Source organism: Crinia signifera, chromosome 3 (genome assembly GCF_055691185.1).
Source record: "Crinia signifera chromosome 3, ASM5569118v1, whole genome shotgun sequence".
Taxonomy (NCBI): domain Eukaryota; kingdom Metazoa; phylum Chordata; class Amphibia; order Anura; family Myobatrachidae; genus Crinia; species Crinia signifera.
The window spans coordinates 242934762-242955145 of NC_139219.1; the positions used below are offsets into that span (position 1 = coordinate 242934762).

The 20384-nt window shown below is 44.7% G+C and overlaps 1 protein-coding gene across 1 annotated transcript in view; it reads left to right on the forward strand.

Moving 5' to 3' along the window:
* PLD1 (phospholipase D1) overlaps positions 1 to 20384 on the forward strand; it is a 215730-nt gene that overhangs the window by 19756 nt on the left and 175590 nt on the right. The window contains exon 2 of the mRNA XM_083177753.1: positions 18094 to 18169. The gene's annotated coding sequence lies outside the window, so the exon portion shown is untranslated. The remainder of the gene's footprint in view (positions 1 to 18093; positions 18170 to 20384) is intronic.

Here is a 20384-nt window from a genome sequence, read left to right on the forward strand (position 1 = left end):
AGGCTTATTGACGATAGGCTGAGAGCTGTGAACTTGTGTCTGTGCTGCAGTGGCGGCTGCTGCTCCCTGGGTAAGGCTGCCAGCACATGCAAGTATCTTACATACAACTTTACTGTATATTCATGTTTATATGTGCTGCTCGACTCTCCCATGCAGTCTTTGGTCTGCACTGCAGCCAAAGGGAAGTGGCCACCACTAATCTTTAATTGGTTAAAAAGAGTACAGGGGACAAATTACATCATAAAGGATCGGCAAAAATACTAAACTTCAGAAAAGCTAGCTTCGAATTATTTAGAGAAGCCCTAAATAGATTTGTGTGGGAAACAGTTTTTGAGGGGGGAAATGCTGAGGAAATGTGGGATACTCTAATAAATTGTACTCGAATCATTAACTATTAAATACATTCCTAAAGTAAATAAGGGTAAATTCAATTAAAAAAAGCCATCATGGTTGGACAAAAAAAGTCAACAATCAACAATAAAACAAGAGCATTTAAATTCTATAAAAATAACTTAAATGAGGAGGCGTTCACCAAATACAAAGAATCAAACAAAATTTGCAAAGGGGCAATCAAAGTAGCTAAAAGGGATTATGAAGAGCGCATAACCACTGAAAGCAAAACAAACCCCAAGAAGTTTTTCAAATACATAAATAGTAAACGTATAATTAAGGACAACATAGGCCCACTAACCAATATCACTGAAAAAAAGTTTTACGGAGGATACGGCAAAAGCAGAACTGTAAAATGAGTTCTTCTCATCAGTGTTTACTAAGGTTGAGCAGATTGTGGAACGCACACATACCACAAATGGGATGAACAAGCCGGACCTCAATATTGATTTCTCTACCGAGGAAATAATATTGAGGCTCAGCAAAATCAAAACAAATAAATTACCTGGGACAGATGGGATTCATCCTAGGGTACTAATGGAATTAAGGGAGGAATTAACTTCCCCTCAACATTACATCTTTGATAATTCACTATCATCAGGAAAGGTACCAAAAGACTGGAGAATAGCAGAGGTAGTGCCATTATTCAAATAAGGAAAAAAGGATCCTTGTCCTTGGTGCGGATTAGGAAGTCTCTTTCCCGTAACTCTCTCTCTCTCTCTCTCTCTCTCTCTCTCTCTCTCTCTCTCTCTCTCTCTCTCTCTCTCTCTCTCTCTCTCTCTCTCTCTCTCTCTCTCTCTCTCTCTCTCTGTCTCTTGTATTCCTTTATGTTTTTCTTTTGGGTACTTACCTGAGAAAGGAGAAAGTTACGGGAAAGAGACTTCCTAATCAGCGCCAAGGATTATGTTGGTATTTTTTTCTGTTGTGGTATAAATGTTGTACGGAAGGTGATCCGTATTTACTAACAAGAACCTAAGTAAGCGCAAGGGTTGGTACCCCAAAAAATTCTGCTTTTGAAGGAAAAAAGGAGGATCCCGCTAATTACAGACCTGTTAGTTTAACATCAATAGTGGGTAAACTATTTGAAGGATTTTTAAGAGATAGTATCCAGGAATATTTAGACCTTCATAGTTTACTCAGTAATAACCAGCATGGGTTCGTGAAAAATCGTTCATGCCAAACTAATCTACTTGGTTTCTATGAAGACGTTAGCAAGAACCTTGATAATGGAAATGCTGTAGATGTGATTTTCCTAGATTTTGCTGAAGCCTTCGACACAGTACCACACAAGAGGTTGATAAATAAAATGGAGGACCTGGGATAAAGGACAAATAGCTGTAGATGGGTAGGGAACTGGCTGTGTAATAGAGAACAAAGAGTGGTTGTGAACAGTGCAGTATCCAATATGATACCAGTACTAAATGGAGTGCCTCAGGGTTCGATTCTAGGGCCCATTTAATTTAACATTTTTATTAACAATATTGGGATGGGGTTACACAGCAATGTATCCATCTTTGCGGACAATACAAAACTGAGCAGAGTTATTAAATCATCAGAAGATGTCACCTTGCTTCATAATGATCTTGACAATCTAGGTGAGTGGGCAAAAAAGTGGAAGATGAGGTTCAATGTGGACAAATGCAAGGTCATGCACCTTGGGAGACATAACCAGTGTGCTAGTTATAACCTACGCGGGATGAATTGGATAATTCAGTACTCGAAAAGGATCTAGGAGTCCAAATAGACAACAAACTGGGGTGTAGTGCTCAATGTAATATAGCAAAAAAAAGGCCAACAAAATTCTAGCATGTATTAAAAGGGGCATGGAAACTAGGGACTCAATAATTATGCCTCTGTACAAATCATTGGTTAGACCGCACCTCGAATACGCAGTACAATTCTGGGCCCCACACTATAAAAAGGACATCATACTGTAGAATTTGAAAAAATCCAAAGAAGAGCAACAAAGCTTATTAGGGGATTGGAGAATTTAAGCTACGAGGAAAGATTAAGCAATTTGAGACTATTTACACTAGAGAAGAGACTAAACGTCAACATGTATAAATATATTAGGGGCCAATATAAGGAACTGTCAAACACCCTTTTTTTCTGCTAGAAAGGAATTTAGGACGCGGGGCACGAGTTTAGATTAGAAGAAAAAAGATTTTGTTCATCTAGAAGAAAAAAATTATTTACAGTCAGAGCAGTCAAACTTTGGAACTCTCTTCCTAGAGAAGTGGTGTCGGCAGACACTATAAATACGTTTAAAATAAGGTTGGATAAACATTTATTGGTTAAAAACATCCATGGGTACGAATAAGTAACATAATCTGTCTTTAAAATATCAGAACATACTATACAACAAGGGATAAACTATTATAAACATAGGTTGAACTAGATGGACTTTATTCTTTAGTCTTTATTCAGCCTCACCTACTATGTAACTATGTAACTACACATGGAGCGATTTTGTGCTATTTTCTAAGCAATCTGACTAGATTGCTTAGAAAGTAAGCACAGATCTCTCCGTGTGTATGCCCCCAGAGATTAATTATCTCTGGCTAACTAAGTCAGGGCATGCAGTCAAAATCTAGTCAAATTGCTTAGCAGGTGACTGCAAATCTCTTTGTGTGTACAGAACAAAAGATACTGAAATTAAGCACAGATCACTCCGTGTTTATGCCACTGAGCGACGTCCTGCACCTCACCATCGTCTGGCTAGATCTTGACTACATGTAGGCAAGATTTAGTCAGTTGACCAGTGTTCTAATCAAAGAACACTGGTTAGCACAGATCGCCCATGCACACATCTCTACGTGGCAACCTAGCCCCGGGGAAGCACAAGGGAAATTTCCCTAGCCTGCAATGCTCAGTGTGTAGGCTAACAGAAATAATACTTTTTAATATTTATACTGTAGCTTTGCAGAATAGATAATGTGCTGATTTTTAATAGTTGTTTGTGCCGTTCTATTCAAATCCACTTATGTGGGCCCAGTTTCTCACACCCAGTACATCTCACTTGCCTACCTGACCCTCTCTATGAGGGAGAAAATGTTCTGTTCCTGGACTTCCCTGGTAATGTATGATTGCCATCACCTGTGGTGAGCTAGGTAATTGATAAGAAAGGTGATTCACCACAGGTGATAGCAATCATACATTACCAGGGAAGTCCAGGAACAGAGCATTTTCTTCCTAATGGAGAGGGTCAGGTAGTATTAGGGCTGTTTCACACAGTACGGTTCCTGCCGCACGGTGAAATCCCGTACGGTCAGGGAGCCGCGCCGCACTCAGAATTTTATAATGGCAGGGATGGCCACAGCCCGGCAGCCGTCCCTTCCAGTGGGGGGATCCGGCTGCAGCCGTGCGGCCGGGCCGTGGCCGTCCCGTGTGAATGGACACAATAGTGTCCATTCACAACTGCTGAGTGCGGCACGGCTCCCTGGCCGTACGGGATTTCACCGTGCGGCAGGAACCGTACTGTGTGAAACAGCCCTTAAACTGATAAGACTTTTCATCCATATCAAGCAATTACTTATCCAAGTGATTTTTGGAAAATCAATTTGGAGGCAAAAACAGTCAAAAAAGACACCTCTGGCTCACTTTGGACTGCAGACACAACAGTATTAAAACTTTAAGGGGGGAATGGCATCGCATGTGAGAAATACAAAAGATCCTGCAGAGTGGGGTTTATTCCCGCACCTGCAAGGTTTTGCTTTTCAATTGCAAGGATGGGATGCAGTGATTACCATAGAGCAAATATGGTTATTCTCAAAATTATTAATTTTATGAATGCCACCAGGATTTTTACTAAAAGAATATTTTCACACCTTATTCAACATTATTTTAGTTCACTACAATTTATGAAAAGGAATTTTGGAGCAGTTTTGTGATAAATTATTCCGAACCTTTTAAATCACTTTTTTTTTCATAATCTTACTGCATTTCCCATACTTGTAATGGGAAATGCGATCTGGATACATTTTCTAATAAAGAAGGTGTAAAAAACCACTGCATTGATTCCTGTGGTAATATCGGTATCCCCTTCTACTGCACAGCTTCCTCTGCCTGCTGACAGAGAAAGATGTGCAGGGATCCGTTGGACACACAGGGCCATATGTACTAAGCTAAAAAAGTGATAACACGGAGAGTGATAAACAGCCAACCAATCAGCTTCTACCTGCCATGTCACAAGCTTTGTTTGAAAAATGACAGGTAGGAGCTGATTGGTTGGTGGTTTAACACTCTCCATGATATCACTTTTTATGTCTTAGTACAGTGGTCGCCAACCTTTTTTGGGTCGGGAGCTACTCGCGACTAAATAAAGCGCCCGAAGAGCTACTAAAGTAAAAAAAAAAAAAAAATCTGCATAATATCCCAAAAAATGCCCTTTACACATAATGCCACAAACTGTAATGCCCCTGACACATTATGCCACACACTGCAATGCCCCAAAACATACCTCCCAACACTGGAGGCAGAGGAGAAGAGTCATCTACGCGTGCCAAAAATTAGAAGGTTCATCTACTACCGTGGTACTCCTGCAAGGCTACATCCCCCATTTTTTCCACTATGGGGGCACTCTCTAAGAGCTGTAGCCACATGGGGTGTGGCCATGGAAAATGGGGGTGTGATACACATATGCCCTCAATAGTGCAGTGCCAGATACACATGACCACAATAGTGTAGTCCGTGATACCCATTATAAATATGCCCCGCACCGTGATGCTCCATTATACAAATGCCCCACACCGTGATGCTCCATTATGCATATGCCACACACACACACGATGCCCATTATACAAATGCCCCACACCGTGATGCACCATTATACATATGCCACACCGTGATACTCCATTATACATATGCCACACACCGTGATACTCCATTATACATATGCCACACACCGTGATGCACCATTATACATATGCCACACCGTGATACTCCATTATACATATGCCACACACCGTGATGCACCATTATACATATGCCACACCGTGATACTCCATTATACATATGCCACACACCGTGATGCTCCATTATACATATGCCACACCGTGATACTCCATTATACATATGCCACACACCGTTATACTCCATTATACATATGCCACACACCGTGATGCACCATTATACATATGCCACACCGTGATACTCCATTATACATATGCCACACACCGTGATGCCGATTATGCCTATGACCCACAACGTGAAGCTCCTTTATACATATGCCCCACACCTTGATGCTCATAAAACATGTGCCACACAAATGATGCCCATTACACATATTGCACACAATGTCCCACAGTAAGGCTTCTAATAAAAAATTTTAAATTACCTGCTTGCTGTCAGGGGTTCATTTTTGTTGCCAGGGGTTAATGCTCATTGACAAGGGGGTCACTGCTTGCCCCCTCCACTATGCCCGTCTTCACATGGGCATAGTGGGCAGTTTCACTATAATAAATTCCTCCATAATAAATTAGTAATTGCTGCTGGCTGCTGCAGCATCGGAGCTCAGCTCCATCATCCCCCTGCTGGCTTATGGAGTCCGGTCTCTGTTGTCTTTCCCTACACCACGCTAGAAGTCATATTTGACTTCTAGCATATGACTGGGAACACAGAGCTGCAGCGTTACCCGGAAGTGCCGGGAGCGCTTAGCGCGGTGCTCCCTGTCAGACGCTAGAGGTCAAATATGACTTCTAGCGCCTGCTGTCTCCTCTGGTCCCCGTAACAAGGACTACAGCGGGGGAAGGTGATGGCGGCTGTAGCGGGGCAAGGCGGCGGCTATAGCGGTGCAAGGTGGCGGCTATAGCGCCGCAAGCCAGCGGCAACAGCGGGCGGGTGGACCGGGCAGGCAGCAGTGGTCGAGCCACCCGTTTCGCTCAGGTGAGCTACCGGTAGCTCGCGAGCGACGGGTTGGTGACCACTGTCTTAGTACATCTCGCCCAAAGAGCGAAAACAAACCAACCTCGACCTCAAACTCCCTTGCCGTATTTAACATAAGGGAGAAATCCTCACTGTGAGAGGAAGTTGAGGATCCCCATAAATGCCGAGGTTTGGTGAAAATGCAGCGAGTCCACTGCATTTTGTGTCGATTTCCCCCCCCCCCCCGTTTTAATGGCCACACTTGCCATTTCCACCTCACCGAATGAAACCAGCGAGGTGGAAACAGTGAGTGAAGGGGAGGGAGTTGAATACTCTGACGGCGAGCTATCGGCACTGCTTGCCATTAGAGTTCGCCATCAGAATACCGCCCAAAGACTATCACTGTAAAGTTAAAAGTTACAAATGAAAAAAACTAATACTACCTACACCTAGAGAATGGTGATCTGGTTAGGGGTGCTGGTGATCTGATATCCATGCTGCTGCTCGGATTCCTTGTGTAGTAAAGTGCACTGTCAGGATCGCAATTGATATATCATATCTTTTTGCATTCGATATATCACATGCGATCCCATCCAGGCCTATCTGGCTTGGCTGTGATCTTGCATATCTCTCCTGCAGGCTCGGATGCGCACAGGACTGCGCATTGCTTCAGACAGAGGGCGGTATTCAATAAGAATACCTGCGAGGTGCAGCGAATCCTTTTTAGGATTCGCTGCACATTCGCCACGTTCCGGAGCCGGCGGGCTCCGGTATTCAACGTGTCAGGGGCTCGCTGCCCCTGACTGGCGAATATGAGCTCCTGCGGCGATTGCCGCAGGGAGCCTGAGGACGGTGGCAGGCAGAGAGATGGAAGTCTCTCTGCCTGCCCCAGAACTTTGTGGGGGGGAGGTGGGCTCCCCGGGTGCCAGGCAGCACAGGCTGCCCCCCCGGGGGTGCCAGCAGGGGACCGTATATTCACTATACCCGATCGTAACGATCGGGTGCAGTGAATATATGAATATGTAATGAGCGGCTCGGCTACGGCGCCCCCTGCTGGCTGCTGTGTAAAAAAAAAAAAAATTTTTAAATTAAATATATATTCATGTGCTTACAGCACATGAATAAAAAAATAGCATGCCCCTCCTCAGAATAAAATTCCTGATTTTTTGACACCAAATGTAAAAAACAAAACACTTTATTTTAAAAGTTCACATTCCACTTCACCATAAAAAGATAGCGATTGCTACTCGGTGAATCATGGTGAAAAAAACCTTGAAATGTATTCGCCATGTGGTCATTGAATAGGGTGATTTTTAGTCAGAAATTCGCCAAACAGCACAAATTCGCCATAAAAACATGGCGAATCAAGCTCATTGAATATCGCCCATAATATCAATCACAAGCGATTTGTTATCATTGCAATCGCAACAAAAGTAACCAAATTGCATGTAAATCGACCTAGTATATGGACACCTTTAAATGCAACAAACATTCTGTATCACAGTTAACAAATTCCCCATATTACCAAGCAACACATTTTTACATTTCAAAGACATACATGTATATGAGTTTATGGCATACTTGCCTACTTTTGAAAATGAGTTTTATGGAGATTATAGTTGGTAGCAGAATTTTGCACAGCGCCCCATTGAGAGGGGGCGTGTCATGCTCCACCCAAAGGGTGTGTCAAATTACACCTATGGAGAGATTGAGGAAAGAGATAGTGAATGTGGCACCTAGAAGCTGATGGGTGTGTACTGCTACATCTGAGAGGAATCTTTTAAAATTACTTAAATCCAATTGTAGATGAGCCCTAAAGCAGTTAGTAAGAGATACTATACTTGGTAAAGTGCTGGGAAATGGTGCTGATGATTAAATGTAAATGTACCTGTCTCTCATTCATTTTCTCCCAAAAAATGTAACAGTGTAATGTGGGCTAAGTGAAATGAGGGAGATTGGTAGACTAATGAGGGAGATTGCTGCTATTTCAGGGAGTCTCCTGCAGAATGCAGGAGGGTACGCAACTATGTTTTATGGATATCTTAAGCTCACATTTAGATTATACGGAGTATATTTACTACAGCTTCTAACAATGAAAAGAGGTGATGCTGCGCAAAGCAACCAATCCCATTCTATAATTTTCTAGGATGTAATATGAAATAATAGACAATATCCATACCTCCCAACAGTCCCTATTTTAGTGGGACAGTCCCGATTATCAGGGCCTGTCCCGCTGTCCCACCCGCGGGCGGCAGTGTCCCGCGGTGAGGGGGGCTGTTGGGAGTCCCCCCTGTCGGCTGCTAAGCAGCGGGGAATAAACGCTGTGCGCATGCGCACAGTGTCTATTCCCGCAGCCAGGGGCTGGGGGCATGGCTAGAGGCTCACAGAGCCTCTGGGTCATGCCCCCATAGCGGCAAAATGGGGGCCTGGCCTCGCAGGTGAGCCGCGAGTATAGGCCACGCCCCCTAAATTAGGCCACGCACCCGAAATGTCCAACGCGCCTTCAGCGCGCAGCAGCAATATCCTGGGTCCGGCTAAAAGAAAATTGGAAGGTATGCAATATCTGATTGGTTGCTATGGACAAGCCTTAGTAAATGTACAATGTAGTACAATGCTCCAAATGCATGGAGGTACAGCGATCTTTTATCTGCTTGCAGGGGCTGGCTGGCGACTTTCAGCCTGGGGGGCAACACAAGCAAGTGGCCCACCACCGCCGCCGTCGTTTTGCCTTCCGCCCTAGTATGCAGCAACAATTAAACAGCAGCTGGTGCTGCACTTACAATATTCATAGATAGGGTGCTGTTACGTATAGTATTTACTGTAGGGTACTGTATATATTAATATATACAGTATGGCACACCTGGCAGCTGCCACTGCACATTGCTGGGACGGCTCCTTTTGAAACCGCTGTCCCTGTATGTGCAAATAGAGGATAGGATTGCATATTGCCATATGCTACCAGTGACTTCTCTCCTCAGAGAAGTCACCGGCCATCCCCCTTGAGCTGGCTGGGACCTTCCTGGGCAACAGGATTGCATGAGATATATTGCATGTGATCTCAGCCAAGCCTGCCCAGCTGAGAAGCAATCCAAGAGATTGCTTCTGCAGCAGGTGTGACTTGCAGGGTCGACTGCTATCATTAGGCAAGTATGGATTATATATATATATATATATATATATATATATATATATATATATATATATATATATATATATATATATATATATATATATATATATATTTATATAATTCTTTGTATATAAAATGCTGATGCTACCTCTCTGACAACTTCTGTCGGCCTCCTCGCAGTTCCTGACCCCTGTGTTCAATCATGTGTTAAGGGCTGAGGCTTCTGGACAGAGGAGGACGGCTATGAGGGGGAGGCCTCCTCCCACTGCTGAGGTCATCAAGGATTCTGTCTCCGAGTCCGAAGCTCTTTACAGGGACATGAGACAGCCTTGTTCAGAGCAGACACGCTGCTGCTGCTGCTGCTCCCGGAGGCTTTCAAATTTGAACACTCAGGTCTGACAGGCTCCTTATACCTAGGAACAGTAGCAGCCTTGTACAGATGTCCCTCACTCCCTGCTATAGCGTGTAGCCACTCCCGCAACCCCCCTGCTGGACCAAAAAGAATAATCAGCACGGCCGATCTCCCTGATCAGTGGTGCTGATTAGCCATGCAATGCAACTTGTGCGGCCGGGTAACATCCTCTGTATGTCTCCCGGCCACCATACGCACACAGCCGCCAGCCCGTGGACACTGAAATCATTGTGGCCCGGGGGGCATATGGCACCCTGCCCCCCGGCCCAGCCCGCCACTGTCTGCTTGTCATCTGCATGCATAAACTTTAAGCAATACAATTGCACTGTTATTATTGACAAGTTCCAAGTAAATGAGACATTATAGATGTAGTACCACACTTCAGCCTGCTGTCACACGAGAAAACTTGTAATATATATTAACTGTAGCCCAGTCTTTCCACTAGATGTCGCCACTGGATCTCTTATTTATAATAACTGAAAATCTTGTATATGTGGAACTCTTAACCCTTTGAGTGCCAAGTGACTTTGTTAAAATAGGTGTAAAAATTGGCAAGCAAACATTTTTATTCATCATAATGACCTGTAATGGTTACATTCTATAGGAAATATAATCTTCTTTTGCACAACATTTTGTATTTGAATTTATATAACAATGCGACGCTGGCATTTTTAGAGGATATTTTGGGGTACTGTAATATAATGCAGTGCATGCAGGAAGGGGTGCATGGTTAGAGGTACTGTACTATAGTGCAGGGATAGGTGTAGTGTAGTATAATGCAGTATGCACGGTGATGGGGTGCAGGGTTAGGGGTACTGTACTACAGTACCCCTAACCCTGCACCCCCTTCCTGCATGTACTGAACTATACTACAGTAGTATAGTTCAGTACATACAGGAAGGGAGTATAGTGCAGTGTGTGCAGGAAGGGGGTGCAGGGTTAGGGGTACTGTAGTATAGTGCATGCAGGAAGGGGGTGCAGGGTTAGCGGTACTGTAGTATAATGCAGTGTATGCAGGAAGTGGGTGCAGGGTTAGCGGTACTGTAGTATAATGCAGTGCTCACAATGATGGGGTGCAGAGTTAGGGGTACTGTAGTATAGTGCAGTGCATGCAGGAAGGGGGTGCAGGGTTAGCAGTACTGTAGTATAATGCAGTGTGTGCAGGAAGGGTGTGCAGGGTTAGCGCAGTGTTGCCGACCCTCCCGGAATTACCGGGAGGATCCCGAAAATTGGGTCCTCCTCCCGGCCCCCCGGAAAGGTGGGCAACCCTCCCGGATTCCGGGGGACCCCCACGCCACCCCCCCCCCCCCCCGATTGCGTCGTTTTCCCCATACTTTTGGATTGACATCCGTCAATCCGCGGGTCTCAGGAGGGGGCGGAGCTAAAATCGCGTCATTTTAGCCCCGCCCCCTCCACGAAGATCCGTGAATTGGGGGTTTTAACATCCTGGTGAAAATGCAGCGAGTCCACTGCATTTTGTGTCGATTTCCCCCCCCCCCCCCCCGTTTTAATGGCCACACTTGCCATTTCCACCTCACCGAATGAAACCAGCGAGGTGGAAACAGTGAGTGAAGGGGAGGGAGTTGAATACTCTGACGGCGAGCTATCGGCACTGCTTGCCATTAGAGTTCGCCATCAGAATACCGCCCAAAGACTATCACTGTAAAGTTAAAAGTTACAAATGAAAAAAACTAATACTACCTACACCTAGAGAATGGTGATCTGGTTAGGGGTGCTGGTGATCTGATATCCATGCTGCTGCTCGGATTCCTTGTGTAGTAAAGTGCACTGTCAGGATCGCAATTGATATATCATATCTTTTTGCATTCGATATATCACATGCGATCCCATCCAGGCCTATCTGGCTTGGCTGTGATCTTGCATATCTCTCCTGCAGGCTCGGATGCGCACAGGACTGCGCATTGCTTCAGACAGAGGGCGGTATTCAATAAGAATACCTGCGAGGTGCAGCGAATCCTTTTTAGGATTCGCTGCACATTCGCCACGTTCCGGAGCCGGCGGGCTCCGGTATTCAACGTGTCAGGGGCTCGCTGCCCCTGACTGGCGAATATGAGCTCCTGCGGCGATTGCCGCAGGGAGCCTGAGGACGGTGGCAGGCAGAGAGATGGAAGTCTCTCTGCCTGCCCCAGAACTTTGTGGGGGGGAGGTGGGCTCCCCGGGTGCCAGGCAGCACAGGCTGCCCCCCCGGGGGTGCCAGCAGGGGACCGTATATTCACTATACCCGATCGTAACGATCGGGTGCAGTGAATATATGAATATGTAATGAGCGGCTCGGCTACGGCGCCCCCTGCTGGCTGCTGTGTAAAAAAAAAAAAAAAAAAAATTTTAAATTAAATATATATTCATGTGCTTACAGCACATGAATAAAAAAATAGCATGCCCCTCCTCAGAATAAAATTCCTGATTTTTTGACACCAAATGTAAAAAACAAAACACTTTATTTTAAAAGTTCACATTCCACTTCACCATAAAAAGATAGCGATTGCTACTCGGTGAATCATGGTGAAAAAAACCTTGAAATGTATTCGCCATGTGGTCATTGAATAGGGTGATTTTTAGTCAGAAATTCGCCAAACAGCACAAATTCGCCATAAAAACATGGCGAATCAAGCTCATTGAATATCGCCCATAATATCAATCACAAGCGATTTGTTATCATTGCAATCGCAACAAAAGTAACCAAATTGCATGTAAATCGACCTAGTATATGGACACCTTTAAATGCAACAAACATTCTGTATCACAGTTAACAAATTCCCCATATTACCAAGCAACACATTTTTACATTTCAAAGACATACATGTATATGAGTTTATGGCATACTTGCCTACTTTTGAAAATGAGTTTTATGGAGATTATAGTTGGTAGCAGAATTTTGCACAGCGCCCCATTGAGAGGGGGCGTGTCATGCTCCACCCAAAGGGTGTGTCAAATTACACCTATGGAGAGATTGAGGAAAGAGATAGTGAATGTGGCACCTAGAAGCTGATGGGTGTGTACTGCTACATCTGAGAGGAATCTTTTAAAATTACTTAAATCCAATTGTAGATGAGCCCTAAAGCAGTTAGTAAGAGATACTATACTTGGTAAAGTGCTGGGAAATGGTGCTGATGATTAAATGTAAATGTACCTGTCTCTCATTCATTTTCTCCCAAAAAATGTAACAGTGTAATGTGGGCTAAGTGAAATGAGGGAGATTGGTAGACTAATGAGGGAGATTGCTGCTATTTCAGGGAGTCTCCTGCAGAATGCAGGAGGGTACGCAACTATGTTTTATGGATATCTTAAGCTCACATTTAGATTATACGGAGTATATTTACTACAGCTTCTAACAATGAAAAGAGGTGATGCTGCGCAAAGCAACCAATCCCATTCTATAATTTTCTAGGATGTAATATGAAATAATAGACAATATCCATACCTCCCAACAGTCCCTATTTTAGTGGGACAGTCCCGATTATCAGGGCCTGTCCCGCTGTCCCACCCGCGGGCGGCAGTGTCCCGCGGTGAGGGGGGCTGTTGGGAGTCCCCCCTGTCGGCTGCTAAGCAGCGGGGAATAAACGCTGTGCGCATGCGCACAGTGTCTATTCCCGCAGCCAGGGGCTGGGGGCATGGCTAGAGGCTCACAGAGCCTCTGGGTCATGCCCCCATAGCGGCAAAATGGGGGCGTGGCCTCGCAGGTGAGCCGCGAGTATAGGCCACGCCCCCTAAATTAGGCCACGCACCCGAAATGTCCAACGCGCCTTCAGCGCGCAGCAGCAATATCCTGGGTCCGGCTAAAAGAAAATTGGAAGGTATGCAATATCTGATTGGTTGCTATGGACAAGCCTTAGTAAATGTACAATGTAGTACAATGCTCCAAATGCATGGAGGTACAGCGATCTTTTATCTGCTTGTCATCTGCATGCATAAACTTTAAGCAATACAATTGCACTGTTATTATTGACAAGTTCCAAGTAAATGAGACATTATAGATGTAGTACCACACTTCAGCCTGCTGTCACACGAGAAAACTTGTAATATATATTAACTGTAGCCCAGTCTTTCCACTAGATGTCGCCACTGGATCTCTTATTTATAATAACTGAAAATCTTGTATATGTGGAACTCTTAACCCTTTGAGTGCCAAGTGACTTTGTTAAAATAGGTGTAAAAATTGGCAAGCAAACATTTTTATTCATCATAATGACCTGTAATGGTTACATTCTATAGGAAATATAATCTTCTTTTGCACAACATTTTGTATTTGAATTTATATAACAATGCGACGCTGGCATTTTTAGAGGATATTTTGGGGTACTGTAATATAATGCAGTGCATGCAGGAAGGGGTGCATGGTTAGAGGTACTGTACTATAGTGCAGGGATAGGTGTAGTGTAGTATAATGCAGTATGCACGGTGATGGGGTGCAGGGTTAGGGGTACTGTACTACAGTACCCCTAACCCTGCACCCCCTTCCTGCATGTACTGAACTATACTACAGTAGTATAGTTCAGTACATACAGGAAGGGAGTATAGTGCAGTGTGTGCAGGAAGGGGGTGCAGGGTTAGGGGTACTGTAGTATAGTGCATGCAGGAAGGGGGTGCAGGGTTAGCGGTACTGTAGTATAATGCAGTGTATGCAGGAAGTGGGTGCAGGGTTAGCGGTACTGTAGTATAATGCAGTGCTCACAATGATGGGGTGCAGAGTTAGGGGTACTGTAGTATAGTGCAGTGCATGCAGGAAGGGGGTGCAGGGTTAGCAGTACTGTAGTATAATGCAGTGTGTGCAGGAAGGGTGTGCAGGGTTAGCGCAGTGTTGCCGACCCTCCCGGAATTACCGGGAGGATCCCGAAAATTGGGTCCTCCTCCCGGCCCCCCGGAAAGGTGGGCAACCCTCCCGGATTCCGGGGGACCCCCACGCCACCCCCCCCCCCCCCCGATTGCATCGTTTTCCCCATACTTTTGGATTGACATCCGTCAATCCGCGGGTCTCAGGAGGGGGCGGAGCTAAAATCGCGTCATTTTAGCCCCGCCCCCTCCACGAAGATCCGTGAATTGGGGGTTTTAACATCCTGGGGGCGGGGCTTAATGCAGCCCCCCGAACTGCAGCTGCAAGTCTCCTCTCCGGGCTTCTCCCGGAGAGGAGACAGAAAAAGTCGGCAACCCTGGGTTAGCGGTACTGTAGTATAATGCAGTGCTCACAATGATGGGGGTGCAGAGTTAGGGGTACTGTAGTATAGTGCAGTGCATGCAGGAAGGGGCAGCAGGGTTAGCGGTATTGTAGTATAATGCAGTGTGTGCAGGAAGGGGGTCTAGGGTTAGCGGCACTGTAGTATAATGCAGTGCTCACAATGGTGGGGTGCAAAGTTAGGGGTACTGTAGTATAGTGCAGTGCATGCAGGAAGGGGGTGCATGGTTAGGGGCAGTGGCGTAACTAGGATATTTGCTCCCCTCGCCGATATCGGCAGCGCCGCCCGCCTGCCCAAGTAAAGTTAAACACCCCTTTTGCCACCGCCGCATTCAGGGTCCCGCAGCGCATATCTCTTCCTGGCTCCATTTCCTCCTGTAGTGCTAATGAAAAATGACAATCAAAAAATGGCTGCTCCCTAATAGAAGACAGTTTTTAAGGATGCTAGAGGAGGCTGCCGCCTCCTCTAGCATCCCTAAAAAACTGTCTGCTGTATGGGGGCAGCCATTGTGTGAGGGGCGGTTTTCATTAGCACTGCAGAATGAGACGGAGCCAGGAGGAGATCTGCGCTGCGGGACCAGGAGGAGATGGAGAGTCCCGGCCACACAGACGAATAGTTACCATAGTCCCGCAGACCGGCGCCTACAGTTACTCAGCGCCTCCCCGCCGCAGCGGGGGCTGCAGGGCTATAGTTACACCACTGATTAGGGGTACTGTAGTATAGTGCAGTGTGTGCAGGAAGGGGTTGCAGGGTTAGGGGTACTGCAGTGTGTGCAGGAAGGGGGTGCAGGGTTAGGGGTACTATAGTATAGTGCAGTGTGTGCAGGAAGGGGGTGCAGGGTTAGGGGTACTGTAGTATAGTGAAGGGGGTGCAGGGTTAGGGGTACTGTAGTATATTGCAGGAAGGGGGTGCAGGGTTAGGGGTACTGTAATATAGTGAAGGGGGTGCAGGGTTAGGGGTACTGTAGTATAGTGCAGGAAGGGGCAGCAGGGTTAGGGGTACTGTAGTATAGTGCAGGAAGGGGCAGCAGGGTTAGGGGTACTGTAGTATAGTGCAGTGTGTGCAGGAAGGGGGTGCAGGGTTAGGGGTACTGTAGTATAGTGCAGTGTGTGCAGGAAGGGGGTGCAGGGTTTGGTGTTGTGTACAGACATTCCACACTTAACGACCAGGTTCCGTTCCTACAACTCAGTCGTTAAACTGATTAGTCGTTAAATGTGTATAAAAATACATAATACAAGTACAGTACACTTCTAAATAAAGAAAAGCGGAGACACTGCAAAACGTGCGCAGCACGTGTCACTAAACAGTCTGGGCGGGTCGTAAGTACGTATGGGTAGGTGGGATGCAAGGGCGGGTCGTAAGTCCAAGCGGTCGATAAACAGGTAGGTTGTTAAGTGAGGAATGTCTGTAGTATAATGCAGTGTGCTGGGTTGTGCCCATGCAGTCATGTGACGTGATTCCTGGTTGTAAGTTGAGGAGGTTGATTCAGCGGCATGCTGGTGGCTGTGCGGTTTCCAGTCTGATGTTAGACGCGACTACCTGACGAATGATGCGCATTGCTGGCAAGCTGTTTATACTTTGGCCCTTATTCAGATCTGATCGCAGTACAAATTAGTTCAAAAAATGGGCAAAACCATGTGCACTGCAGGTGGGGCAGATGTAACATGTGCAGAGAGAGATACATTTGGGTGGGGTGTGTTGAAATCTAATTGCAGTGTAAAAATAATGCACCCAGTATTTACCCTGCACAAAAACAAAATGACTCGAACAAATCTAACTCTCTCTATACATGTTACATCTGCCCCACCTGCAGTGCAAATGGTTTTGCCCATTTTGAGAACAAATTTGTACTGCGATCAGATCTGAATAAGGCCCTTTATTTCATATGTATGTGAACCTTTTTATTAATCTGCCTGCCTTATCTGTTTCTGATTATGAAATATTGATGACATCTGTTGCATTATCATCCATTTGCAGAGATATTTGTAGTTGCAGTATTTGCAATTATAGTCTAAAGCTGGGTACACACTGGTCAATATACTGTATAGTCAGCGAACTGGATGATATGGATATCATTTACGAAATTGCATATATATCGTCCAGTGTGTACAGTCAACCCTCCCTATCATCTGTACATGCAGCGCAATCTGATAATGGGGATAATTCAGACCTGATCGCACGGCCACGAATTCTCAGTGGCCAGCGTTCAGTTAAGATCCCACCCGTTAGAATTAAAATCCCACCTTGCGATTTAATGTGTCAACTGTGATAATAGATGTGTACGGCTGCAATTCGATACGCAGACGTGTGAATATGTCCAAATTCCGTCGCAAAACGATCACCATCAAATGAATTTTCCACTGGGCACAAGTCATCGCAGGACCACAGTAGCCAGGGACTTACTCAGCGCTGCAATTAAAACAAGCATTTCCGGTCTGTTGCTAGCATCACACACCAACCCCGAAAACGCATAGGCACACCTAACACGCCTGCATTTTTCTTAGCACTCCCACTAAACAAACAGTTAGCACCCCAAACGCCAGCTTCCTGTCAATCACCTTGCTAAAGGGCCAGCAATCAAAAAAGTAGCAGTAGTTTACACTAGCCAGTGTCGCTCACTCACATTTTGGCCCATACGCGTGCGCACATTACACCAAATATCGTCAGCGACTGCATGTATGAAGTGGGGGCAGGGTGACATCACGGACCGATATTGTAATGGAGTTGGCCAGTGTGTACGGTCATTATCGTTCTCCAGCAGCACCGCCGATATAGTTAACTGTATCCATGGCCATGGAAATCGCTAAATGTGTACCAGCATGAGTTAATTTATGTAACCTGAAGAATGATTCCATACAATACTCATTTTTTTATATAACTAAAAATAATCTTCAAGGTGTTTAAATATCCCTCACTCATATCCCGGGTTTATTTTTCAGTTGTGTCAAAATGATATTTAAACTATTTTCTACCATTGCTCCATAAGTAAGCACCAACTTATAGACAAGTGATATCAATATAAGCGTGTCACTTTTTTTGACCTTGTGGACATGAAATCAACTTTTGAAATGTATCCAATTATTGTATATTTATATATATTTTTACAGATGTACACAGTTGAAAAGGAGCAAGAGTGAACATCAGTTCGGCTGCATCTAGAGAGATTTATTTTTTCTTGGTCAGGTAAGTTACCTTATGTGGAACAGACAGGGGTGTGAGTCCCGCACAGAGTCTACCCCCACCTCAAGTTCCACTTCAGAGTGAGCGGATACTTGATGTGGAGGGTGTGGCCTGAGTAGCCTAAACCAACATAATTACAGAATTAGGCCCACAAGGGGTCAAATTTTTTAGGTTGGTGGTGCTCCCATGAGTCCGAGATAACTAAGACAAATGGTTAGAGAGAAAAAAGAGAACTCTTTTTCTGGGGCACTCTTATGATTTGAAATGAATTTTGGTAATTATTAAAATATAGCTTTTATTAGAGTTATAATAAAATAAAGGGTTTGACAAACACACATATATTATATATGACAAAAACAAATTAATAGTACGATGTGTTACTGGATACCCACTGATATTATAAGGGATATATTATTATAATTCTCTTCCCTGTTTCAGCTGGGTGATTAGTTATGGAGGTAAATTCCTCTAAGCACAGAGATTTTGATACAGTTTAACAAGGAAGTATAGTTTTGTAACAGATAATTCACATAATATGTTACTTTCCAAAGTAAACTAGACAGATAGGTATCTCTGCCTGGATTTCAACAGTAAAAGGGTGTTTTATATTCCCTAAAAAATAGACAATGTATTTTTCTAGACAGCTTAATATTCCCTCTTGTATACACTCAATCTGTTGAGGGTTTTAACTATCTCTTATCCTTTTACCCACATTAATATCACTGTAATTATTCAATAACAGATATTGCACGGAAAAAGTATATAGGACAAAATAAATTGCACTTAATGACTACATAAGCAGATATTCCAGCTGTACCACTGGAGGGGGAGAGAAATGTCCAGATATCTATTGGCTGGACCACACATCCACACAATGGGTATGTGTCTCCTTTAAGCGAGTTGGCTGTGCTAATGTAGCGAGTGATAAGGTGTTATGCCTCAAAATTGGATCACCGTGATATTCTGTTGTCTCTGGGTCTTGCAGAACGCTGCATAGGACCTAAGATGAGAGATATCAGGTGTATTTGAGGTCAGAAAGAATAGTAGAGCCACACTTCTGCTGTCAGGTTTCCATGGTTTTGTGGGACCTGTTGCTTTAAAGCATTGCAGGACAGCCACAGCCCGTACTGGCTGATGAGAGAGTGTGGGAGTGCTAAGTATTGCTAGGTTTTAAAAGATTGTGAGTAGGTAAGCTATGTTAGAACTAGCGATAAGTTAGTACAATGGCTTGTTTGCCAGTAGATTTAGATGTCTAAATCACCAAAACTAAACAATCCTACAACAGTCCTACAACCACATTGTGGGGAACACAAGAAATCCAGGCTATCGAAATCTTGGAGGATCTTGCAACTGAATCAGAATCTTTTCGATCTGAGATTCATGAGAGACCGAAATGCAAACCAAAATCTTCATTTTTTCCTCCTGAGAATATCTGCCCTGAGGTCCAGGTATTCTCTAACTTAGTCTCTAGAGATCTTGACAAATTACACACGGAGTACAGAATGCACAAAAAACGCGACAACCTCACTAAAGAGGAAAGAGATGCTCTCCAAAACATCAAAAGCTGGACAGAGGTAGTAATAAAGCCATCTGATAAAGGTGGAAACATTGTTATCTGGCCCAAAGATAAATACACCAAAGAGGCATACAAACAACTGCACAACCAACAATGCTATAAACCTATCCTCCTGAATCCAACAGACAACTACAAGGAAGTATACAAAAGACTAATTGATGGTGCACTCAGCAATGGTACCATCACAAAGATGGAACATCAATACCTATGGACAGAACACCCCAAAATAGCAACATTCTATCTATTGCCAAAAATCCACAAGGATCCGATTACACCCCCTGGTAGACCTATAGTCTCAGGGATAGGTGGAATTGCTGAGAAGGCCAGCACCTTCGTAGATCTCCACTTGAGGCATTTCGTTTTACAACTACCTTCCTATACCAGAGATACCTCCGATATTCTGAGGAAACTCCATGATATCAAGCTGGAAAAAGACCAACTGCTTGTTACCTTGGAGGTGGAGGCATTATACACCAGCATAGACCACGATCTAGGCCTGGCGGCCGTCAGGTACTTTTTGAACATGGAAACCTCCGATAATTTCCACAATTTTCTCATAGATCTGCTGAACTTCATACTTAGGTTCAACTACTTTACATTCGATGACAAATTTTTCTTGCAGGTGAGGGGCACAGCAATGGG